Source organism: Thalia democratica, unplaced genomic scaffold (genome assembly GCF_965202585.1).
Source record: "Thalia democratica unplaced genomic scaffold, ktThaDemo2.hap1.1 HAP1_SCAFFOLD_699, whole genome shotgun sequence".
Lineage (NCBI taxonomy): Eukaryota > Metazoa > Chordata > Thaliacea > Salpida > Salpidae > Thalia > Thalia democratica.
Window position 1 is genome coordinate 27,501 of NW_028139689.1, and position 10,000 is coordinate 37,500.

General features: G+C 31.4%; 5 non-coding genes across 5 annotated transcripts in view; all 5 read left to right on the top strand.

Annotated features, from left to right (window-relative positions):
- Window positions 1–499: 499 nt before the first annotated feature.
- On the top strand, window positions 500–618 carry LOC145846882 (5S ribosomal RNA). The gene has a single exon (XR_014370926.1). It is a non-coding gene; the product is annotated as a 5S ribosomal RNA (ribosomal RNA).
- A 2,851-nt stretch (window positions 619–3,469) lies between these two features.
- On the top strand, window positions 3,470–3,588 carry LOC145846871 (5S ribosomal RNA). The gene has a single exon (XR_014370916.1). It is a non-coding gene; the product is annotated as a 5S ribosomal RNA (ribosomal RNA).
- A 3,843-nt stretch (window positions 3,589–7,431) lies between these two features.
- Window positions 7,432–9,239, top strand: LOC145846874 (small subunit ribosomal RNA). Its single transcript, XR_014370919.1, has one exon. It is a non-coding gene; the product is annotated as a small subunit ribosomal RNA (ribosomal RNA).
- A 182-nt stretch (window positions 9,240–9,421) lies between these two features.
- LOC145846865 (5.8S ribosomal RNA) lies at window positions 9,422–9,574 on the top strand. The gene has a single exon (XR_014370910.1). It is a non-coding gene; the product is annotated as a 5.8S ribosomal RNA (ribosomal RNA).
- A 222-nt stretch (window positions 9,575–9,796) lies between these two features.
- LOC145846877 (large subunit ribosomal RNA) overlaps window positions 9,797–10,000 on the top strand; it is a 3,631-nt gene continuing 3,427 nt past the window's right edge. The window contains exon 1 of the ribosomal RNA XR_014370921.1: window positions 9,797–10,000. This exon is cut by the window's right edge and continues 3,427 nt beyond it. This is a non-coding gene — a ribosomal RNA (large subunit ribosomal RNA).

Consider the following 10,000-nt stretch of genomic DNA (forward strand, 5'->3'; position numbering starts at 1 on the left):
ATTAGATACTATTATTTTATAACATAAACATAGATGAGTTATTAAATTAAACGTCAAATATTTTATTACCTAAATTAAGTTAATCGTAAAATCTGATGTAGTATGAGATATTCTTTAGAAACTAACTATAAATATTCTTGAAGTAAAACAAAACCATCTATAAATAGAACAATGAGAAATAGTAAAACAAACTAAACACAACATGTTTATTTTAACATTGTTTTTTATTTAGTTTAATCACTTAATAAACTTTACTTCTAATCATAGTATTTAATATAGAATATAGTTAACAATCTTTTAAACAAAGTCTTAAATAAAGTTACAGGGAGTAATTGTAATTAAAACACCAAAAAAAAAGGTTTTAATAAAAAAAATACTTACATCAAGTTAAAATTTTATAAGGATTAATTTTAAAATATCAAATTGATTGTAAATCAAGTGCAAATAGGTTTTTTAAACAAACCGAAGGGTTTATAAAGGCTTGTAAACGCTTTCAAACGCCTACGACCATACCACACTGAGCACACCCCATCTCGTCCGATCTGGGAAGTTAAGCAGTGTCGGGCGTGGTTAGTACTTAGATGGGTGACCGCTTGGGAATACCACGTGCCGTAGGCTTTTGCTTTTTGAATTCATCTTTTTTGTACTATTTTTCTTTCTGACCTATTTATACTTATTACTCGTTTATTTACATTTCTTTAACGCTTAAAAGAAAAGTAAATTCTAGTTATTAGCAAATAAAACGTAAGCCAATCAGATAACGTTATTTGCTGTTTAAACAATTAGAGCGCTAAAAAAGTGGTTTGACCAGTTTGAGATATCGAAAAAATAATGGCACCATCTTGTAGAGTACATTTTCTGAGTTAAAATTAATACAATTAGTCTTTTATACTAAAACTTAAAGTTTTTTTGTCCAAAAACAAATAAAAAGCGTGGCTACTTGAAAAATCAAACGAAAATAAATTTTGCACTTTTGTATTGTGAGTCATAATAAGTTATTTACTGTTACCAACAGATACTAGCAAAAGCTTTTTAAAGTTTTGTATTAACTTAATGTATTTGTAATTACTTTTACTTAATAGAAACTATTGAATTACGTTTACTTAGTTTACTTTTGTATGTGTATTAAATATATAGCAATTTTGCTTGAACTTAAATAAAGATTATTAAACTATTAAAAGAAAACTATCAAAGTTTACTAACTCAAAAGCTAAATCTTAGTTATATTGTTATAAACATTTATGTTGTAATTTACTAATAACTAAATGAGTTTATTTCAAACAAAAAGAATTAAATAATGTTATGTTATGTCAAGCCTACTATATGAGGTATATAGGTATATAAGGTATACAAGCTTATGTTTGAAAGTTATAATAATTAAAATAAAAATAAATATTTAGTTGGTAAAATTTGTATTTAATATGCTTTGAAATTAGAGTTAGTATAGATGTTTTTTTTTAAATATAATAAATATAAGTATTTAGTTACTAATAATAAACTAAAATACCAATTTTGTAGTTATTACAAAAAAAAAAACTTATCTTACTTAAAGTTCACTGTAATTGAAACATTATACAAAAGCTTTATAATTATAAGCTTTGAATAATTCTATTTGAATAAATAATAGATTCATAACTATATTCATGTTTGCATATTTAAATTATAAAAAGTTAGTGTTTTGTGTATTGACTTTATGATTATTTTATTTTAGTAACTGTTAGTTTTATACTTTAATAAAAGAAATATGGTTAACAAGTAAGTTAAAAATGAAAGAAGCATAAAAAAACACACTAATTAACTGCTTATTCAATAGTTTGATTATTTAATTATTTTTCTGTTATATAGTTTAATCGTATTGTATAAAAAATACAGAGGTTTAAAGTAAGTTTGAATAAAAATAAAACAAAACATATAATATAAGCATTAGTTAAAATACATAGTTTTTTTTTCTAAAAAAATTTAATTCTTTAATAATAAGTAGTAATTTAAATAAAAAATAATACAAGTAAAGTTATACAATATATATACTATAGTTTGTCAAACTAGGCAAACACTACTAGGCAAAAAACAAACTAGGCAAAAAACCTACAAAGTAGGCCACCACTACAATCCTATGTTCCAACTGGAAATTCAATGAGATCGTTACTGTACTTGTGATGAACGTTGATAATCCCCAAGATTGTAAGTCGAAGGCCTTACCCAACCTAACCAGCGCACTGGTTTTCTTACAACTGAATTAATCAACATTTATTATTGAATATAATCATTATTGATAGATAGAGGAATGTTGACAATCAACAACAGATTGTAGGTCAAAGGCATTACTCGACCCAAGTACCCACAACCTAGATTGAACAACATTTATTAGATAGATTTGTTTAATGATAGATAGAGGAATATTGTCAATCCACAACAGATTGTAAGTCAAAGGCATTACTCGACCCAAGTACCCACAACCTAGATTGAACAACATTTGTTAGATAGATTAGTTAGATAGATAAATAGTACAGTATAATCTCAAAGAATTTGAAGCCCGAACATTGAACGATAGTGGTGTTTCGTGACGACTAGCGGGATTCGATCTTACAACCTTCTGCTTATGAGTCAGCTGATAAGACCACTGACCCACCGCGCCACGACAAAGATAAAGAAATATTTTGCTATATAAATAGGTTGATTTTTATAATTTTGTTATACAGTGTCAATTACAGTGAACTTCAAGTAAGATATACAACAGTATATATATTTCCGAGTCTGACTTTGAGTACTTTTTATATATTATTAACAAGATTTTTAGGAGTAATATCTGTTTAGTTCTTTAATATATCTTTAAAATAATAATATTTTTTAAGGTGTTTAAAACTTTTAGAAGCTGTATGTAATGTCTTTTAGTTTAATAGTTCTTTTAAATTAGTAAAAAAAATAAACATGGTTGAGTTATCAAATTAAACAAAATAGAACGTCAAGTATTTAATTACTAAAATTAATTTAATTAAAAAAAAATCTCAGGTAATCTAAAATGTCAGGAATTATTAAAAATAAATATAAATTTAAAACTTATTATATTGAAAAGATTGATGAATAATACTCTTGAATGTAATGCAATGTTTGTATTTGTAATGCAATAACATAAATGGATAGATCAATGACAAATTGTAAACATATTGTATTATTTTATTTTACGATTTTATTTTATTTATTTAATAATTCAATAAACTTTACTTCTACTTTTCCTGGTCTTAGGTAATTTATAGATAACAATTATTTAAACAAACACTTTTGTACAGTTACAATACAGTTTTAGTACAGTTTGGGAGTAACTGTTGATTAAAAAAACAAAAAAAAAGTTAATTCAGGTTAAAATTTTATAAGGAATAATTTTAAAATATCAAATTGATTGTAAATCAAGTGCAAATAGGTTTTTTAAATAAACCGAAGGGTTTATAAAGGCTTGTAAACGCCTTCAAACGCCTACGACCATACCACACTGAGTACACCCCATCTCGTCCGATCTGGGAAGTTAAGCAGTGTCGGGCGTGGTTAGTACTTAGATGGGTGACCGCTTGGGAATACCACGTGCCGTAGGCCTTTGCTTTTTGAATTCATCTTTTTTGTACTATTTTTCTTTCTGACCTATTTATACTTATTACTCGTTTATTTACATTTCTTTAACGCTTAAAAGAAAAGAAAATTCTAGTTATTAGCAAACAAAAACCTTAGCCAATCAGATAACGTTATTTGCTGTTTGCTTATTTGCTGTTTAAACCAATTAGAGCGCTAAAAAAGTGGTTTGACCAGTTTGAGATATCGAAAAAATAATGGCACCATCTTGTAGAGTACAATTTTCTGAGTTAAAATTAATACAACTAGTCTTTTATACTAAAACTTTAAAGTCTTTTTGTCCAAAAACAAATAAAAGCGTGGCTACTTGAAAAATCAAACGAAATAATTTTGCACTTTTGTATTGTGAGTCATAATAAGTTATTTACTGTTACCAACAGATACTAGCAAAAGCTTTTTAAAGTTTTGTATTAACTTAATGTATTTGTACTTAGTTTAAATTAATAGAGTTTATTTGGTTTACTTTATTATGTGTATTGAATGTGCTAGTATCTAAAAATAAATACAACTAAAACAAAACAAACAAGGAGAGTACTTGAATAGAACCAACACAATTTACAGACCAGTTGTGTACTAAATTTAAAGAAATTCTGAATAGTGAATATGCAATTATTATTATAAGTTCAAAGTTCACTTTAATTTAAATTAATGTATTTTGTAAATTGGTTTTATTTAATACGATAGTAGTGAATTACTTTATTTAATTTACTTTAGTATGTGTTGTATAACTTTATTTAAACCAGAAGCAAAACGGGATTATACTTTCAATAAACTACACAATTTACAGACCAGTTGTGTACTAAATAAAAAGCTATTGTGAATGGTGAATATGCAATTATTATTATAAGTTTATAAGTTCACAGTTTACAAAAGCTTTAGAATTTAGTTACTATTTTGTTCATATTTGCATATCTAATTTATGAAAAGTTAGTGTTATGTGTATTGGCTTTTTAATTTCTTTATTTGTAGAACTGTTAGTTTTATATTCTAAAGAAACATTTTTAAATAAATATGTTTAACAAGTAACTTAAAAATGGAAGAAATATATTGTATATATTGAACTATTTATATTTATTCTAGCTATTTGCTTAGTGTATTTATTAATGTGATTATTTTATTTTGTTGTTTGTCTTATAGTTTAATCGTATTGTGTTGAAATATATATATAACAAATACAGAGGTTTAAAGTAAGTTTAAATGAAAATAAAATAAGACATATAGTTGAAATATAAGTTTAAAAAAATAGTTTTTTTTTTTTTTTTTTTCTTTGTTTGTTTGATTGTTTGTTTATTATATAATCGCGACGTGTCATTTTATTACTTTTAAGCATACTAAATATAATAATAGGTATAGTTATAGGAAAAATTCAATTAGTTTCTAATGTAATAAAAAAGTTTATTTCCACAAATAAATAAATACCTGAAAAATCAAATGAAAAATAAATTTCGCACTCCTGTATTGTGAGTCATAATAGGTTATTTACTGTTACCAACAGATACTAGCGAAGGCTTTTTAAAGTTCTATGTTAATTCAATGTATTTGTACTTAGTTTTATTAAAATGACAGTATTGATGGTTACGTTTATTAAGTATGTTTATTTAACGTTATGTAACTCAAGTAAAACCAGAAGCAAATAAGGAGACTACTTTCAATAAACTACACAATTTACATACCAATTGTATACTAAACTTAAAGCTATTCTATTTTATTCTTGATAGTTATTTTAAAGTTATTAAATTATACAAATGTATTTTGTAAAGTAGTTTTATAAAGTTACTATAGTTTATTTAACTTACTATAGTATGTGTTATATAATTTTAATTAAACCAGAAGCAAAAAGGGAGACTACTTTAAATAAACTACACCATTTATTGTTATATATAACTCTAATAAAACCAGAAGCAAAAAGGGAGACTACTTTAAATGAACTACACAAATTAAAAATATATTATTATTTATAAATCAATCGTGTTGTGTTTCAAAATACATTTTTCAAATAATGTTTTACAAGTATTTATCAGTTATTTAGTTTTCTTTTTATAGTTTAGCCGTATTGTTTTATTTATTTGTTATTATTTTTATTTAATTGTTTGCTTATTATATTTATCGCCATGTGCTTAAAAAATAAAACAACTATAAAGGTTAAAAAAGTAAGTTTAAATAAAAATAAAATGAAACATACAAAATAAGCTTATGATTTTTTATTATTATTATTATTATTATTATTATTTTTATTTTATTGTTTGTTTATTATATCTATCGCCATGTGCTTAAAAAATAAAACAACTATAAAGGTTAAAAAAGTAAGTTTAAATAAAAATAAAATGAAACATACAAAATAAGCTTATGATTTTTTATTATTATTATTATTATTATTATTATTTTTATTTCATTGTTTGTTTATTATATCTATCGCGATGTGCTTAAAAAATAAAACAACTATAAAGGTTTAAAAAGTAAGTTTAAATAAAGATAAAATGAAACATATAAAATAAGCTTATGTTTGATTTTTTTATTTTACTTTTATTAAATTGTTTGCTTATTATATTTATCGCGATGTGCTTAAAAGAATAGAACAAATACAAAGGTTTAAATTGTAAGTTTTAAATAAAATAAAATGAAACATACAAAATAAGCTTATGATTTTTTATTATTATTATTATTATTATTATTATTATTTTTATTTCATTGTTTGTTTATTATATCTATCGCGATGTGCTTAAAAAATAAAACAACTATAAAGGTTTAAAAAGTAAGTTTAAATAAAGATAAAATGTAACATATAAAATAAGCTTATGTTTGATTTTTTTATTTTATTTTCATTTAATTGTTTGTTTATTATATTTATCGCAATCTGCTTAAAAAAATAAAACGAGTATTAAGGTTTGAAAAGTAAGTTTAAATAAAAATAAAAATAAAAATATAAAATAAGCTTATGTTTTTTTTTTTTTTTTTTTTATTATTATTATTTTTATTCAATTTTTTGTTTATTATATTTATCGCAATGTGCTTAAAACGATAAAACAAATATAAAGATTTAAAAAGTACGCTTAAATAAAAAATAATACAAATAAAGTTTATTTATAATAAATATATATATATTTAAAACATTAAAAAAAGTAGTTTATACATATTTTTTTTATTTATTTCTTTTAAACATATTAAATAAAGTATAAAAAAGTATTAAAACATTTAAACGTAGCATAAATAAGCTTAAAACATTAAAATAATCGAAAAGAAACAAAGAAATTGAAAAAAATCGGAAAAAATCGGCAAAAAAAGTTCAACAGCAACATTTGAGCATCATACACGTATGCATTACTTTACACTAGTGAGAGAGACGTGTTTGTGCGTTCGGTCGACTTGACGAGAAAGCGGGCTTAAAGCATTACTGTTTAGCACCCGAGGCGCGGCTATTGCAGCGGCGGCGAACGTGCTATGTAAACGCATTGGAGCAGCGTATGAAAAACTACAAGCGTCCAGCGGCGGTAGGCTTATAGCTTTGCGAAGTCGTCGAGACGAGTAGCCGACGCAGGCAGGCACGGCTCGAGGCGGGTAACTGCAGCAGACAGATGGCGTGTTGCTGCTGACGAGTTAACCGGCAGAAGGCAAACGGTTGGTCGGGAGAAAGAACAGTCAGTTGTATAGCTGCATGCTGCAGTCGACGCGGGCTGGCGCTTTAAACAGCAAAAGGCCGGCGCCGACTTTCAGTAACGTTCGCAAGGCTTTTAAGCCGAGTGATAGAAAAGGTCTGTATTTATACAGTAAAAACGCTCAGTCGAGCAACGGGTTTAAACGCCCTCGGATAGTTATCTGGTTGATCCTGCCAGTAGTCATATGCTTGTCTCAAAGATTAAGCCATGCAAGTGTAAGTACGAGCTCACGTACAGTGAAACTGCGAATGGCTCATTAAATCAGTTATGGTTCATTTGATTGTACGCTTTTACATGGATAACTGTGGCAATTCTAGAGCTAATACATGCGTAAAGCGCCGAACTGACGTGAGGCGCGCATTTATCAGACCAAAACTAACCGGCTTTCGGGTCGTTACAATGGTGACTCTGGATAAGCTTGCGGATCGCACGGCCTAGTGCTGGCGACATCTCATTAAAGCAACTGCCCTATCAACTATCGTCGGTACGGTATCGGCCTACCGAGGTTGTAACGGGTGACGGAGAATCAGGGTTCGATTCCGGAGAGGGAGCCTGAGAAACGGCTACCACATCCAAGGAAGGCAGCAGGCGCGCAAATTACCCATTCCCGGCTCGGGGAGGTAGTGACGAAAAATAACAATGCAGACCTCGTACGAGGTCCTGCAATTGGAATGAGTACACTTTAAACTTTTTAACGAGTATCCATTGGAGGGCAAGTCTGGTGCCAGCAGCCGCGGTAATTCCAGCTCCAAAAGTGTATATTTAAGTTGTTGCGGTTGAAAAGCTCGTAGTTGGATATAGGGACGGCGAGGTTGGTCGGTCGAAAGGCTAGCACTGGCCTTGTTGTTCTTGTTGGTCGGTGCCTTCGCGGTGCTCTTAACTGAGTGTTGCGGTGGTCCGGCAAGTTTACCTTGAAAAAATTAGAGTGTTCAAAGCAGGCTTTACGCTTGTATAATGTTGCATGGAATAATGGAATAGGACCTCGGTTCTATTTTGTTGGTTTTCGGAGCACGAGGTAATGATTAATAGGAACGGACGGGGGCATCCGTACTGTGCCGTTAGAGGTGAAATTCTTGGATCGGCGCAAGACGAACGACTGCGAAAGCATTTGCCAAGAATGTTTTCTTTAATCAAGAGCGAAAGTCAGAGGTTCGAAGACGATCAGATACCGTCCTAGTTCTGACCTTAAACGATGCCGACTAGCGATCGGGCAGTGTCGAACTTAAGAACTGTCCGGCAGCTTCCGGGAAACCAAAGTCTTTGGGTTCCGGGGGAAGTATGGTTGCAAAGCTGAAACTTAAAGGAATTGACGGAAGGGCACCACCAGGAGTGGAGCCTGCGGCTTAATTTGACTCAACACGGGAAATCTCACCCGGCCCGGACACAGCGAGGATTGACAGATTGAGAGCTCTTTCTTGATTCTGTGGGTGGTGGTGCATGGCCGTTCTTAGTTGGTGGAGCGATTTGTCTGGTTAATTCCGATAACGAACGAGACTCTTACTTGCTAAATAGCTGCTCGACCCATTGGGTCGGAGACAACTTCTTAGAGGGACTAGTGGCGTTTAGCCACACGAGATTGAGCAATAACAGGTCTGTGATGCCCTTAGATGTTCGGGGCCGCACGCGCGCTACACTGACCGGATCATCGTGTGTTCCCTAGGCCGAAAGGTCCGGGTAATCCGTTGAACCCCGGTCGTGCTAGGGATAGGGACTTGCAATTGTTTCCCTTGAACGAGGAATTCCCAGTAAGCGCGAGTCATTAGCTTGCGTTGATTACGTCCCTGCCCTTTGTACACACCGCCCGTCGCTACTACCGATTGAATGGTTTAGTGAGGTCCTCCGATTGAGCCTGGTACGTGCGGCAACGCACTCGCCGGTGTTCGAAAAGACGATCGAACTTGATCATTTAGAGGAAGTAAAAGTCGTAACAAGGTTTCCGTAGGTGAACCTGCGGAAGGATCATTAACGAATCGAAATTTGATTTCAAGCGACGTCTCTTCTTCGAAGGGACCGAGCCCTGTAACTGTTATAGTTCGGTCGCGTTGCTTTCTGACAGCGGGAGTAATAATTCAGCACGCAAGTGCTGGCGCGGCCGCTTCTTTTTGAACACGATTTTTTGGTTGCATTGAGATTGATTAACACGAGAGATCTCTTAGCGGTGGATCACTCGGCTCGAGCGTCGATGAAGGACGGAGCTAGCTCCGAGAAGTAATGTGAATTGCAGGACACATTGAGCATCGATATTCTGAACGCGTATTGCGGCCTCGGGTAATCCTGGGGCCACGTCCGTCTCAGGGTCTTTAACACACCGATCCTTTCATTAGTTTGAAAGTGCCTGCGACTCGTTTCTTAATTAAGGAGCGTGTCGTCAAAGACAGCTGGTCTGGCGATTTCACAGCTGAAGCGTGAGCAGCCTGCTGGCCTCGGGTGAGGTAGCAACGACGGTAGGTGCTCGAGAATAAGTTAAGTGACTTCAAAAGGCCGACGTACAAAGCGCATGTACTTTTGTAGTACATCACTTTTGACCTGAGATCGGGCGGGACGACCCGCTGAACTTAAGCATATCACTAAGCGGAGGAAAAGAAACTAACAAGGATTCCCCTAGTAACGGCGAGTGAAGCGGGATAAGCCCAGCGCTAAATCCGAGCCTTTTTGGAGGGCGAGGAAATGTAGCGTATGGAATTCAGCATGCGGCGAACCAACGACTGCCCACGTTCTTCTGATCG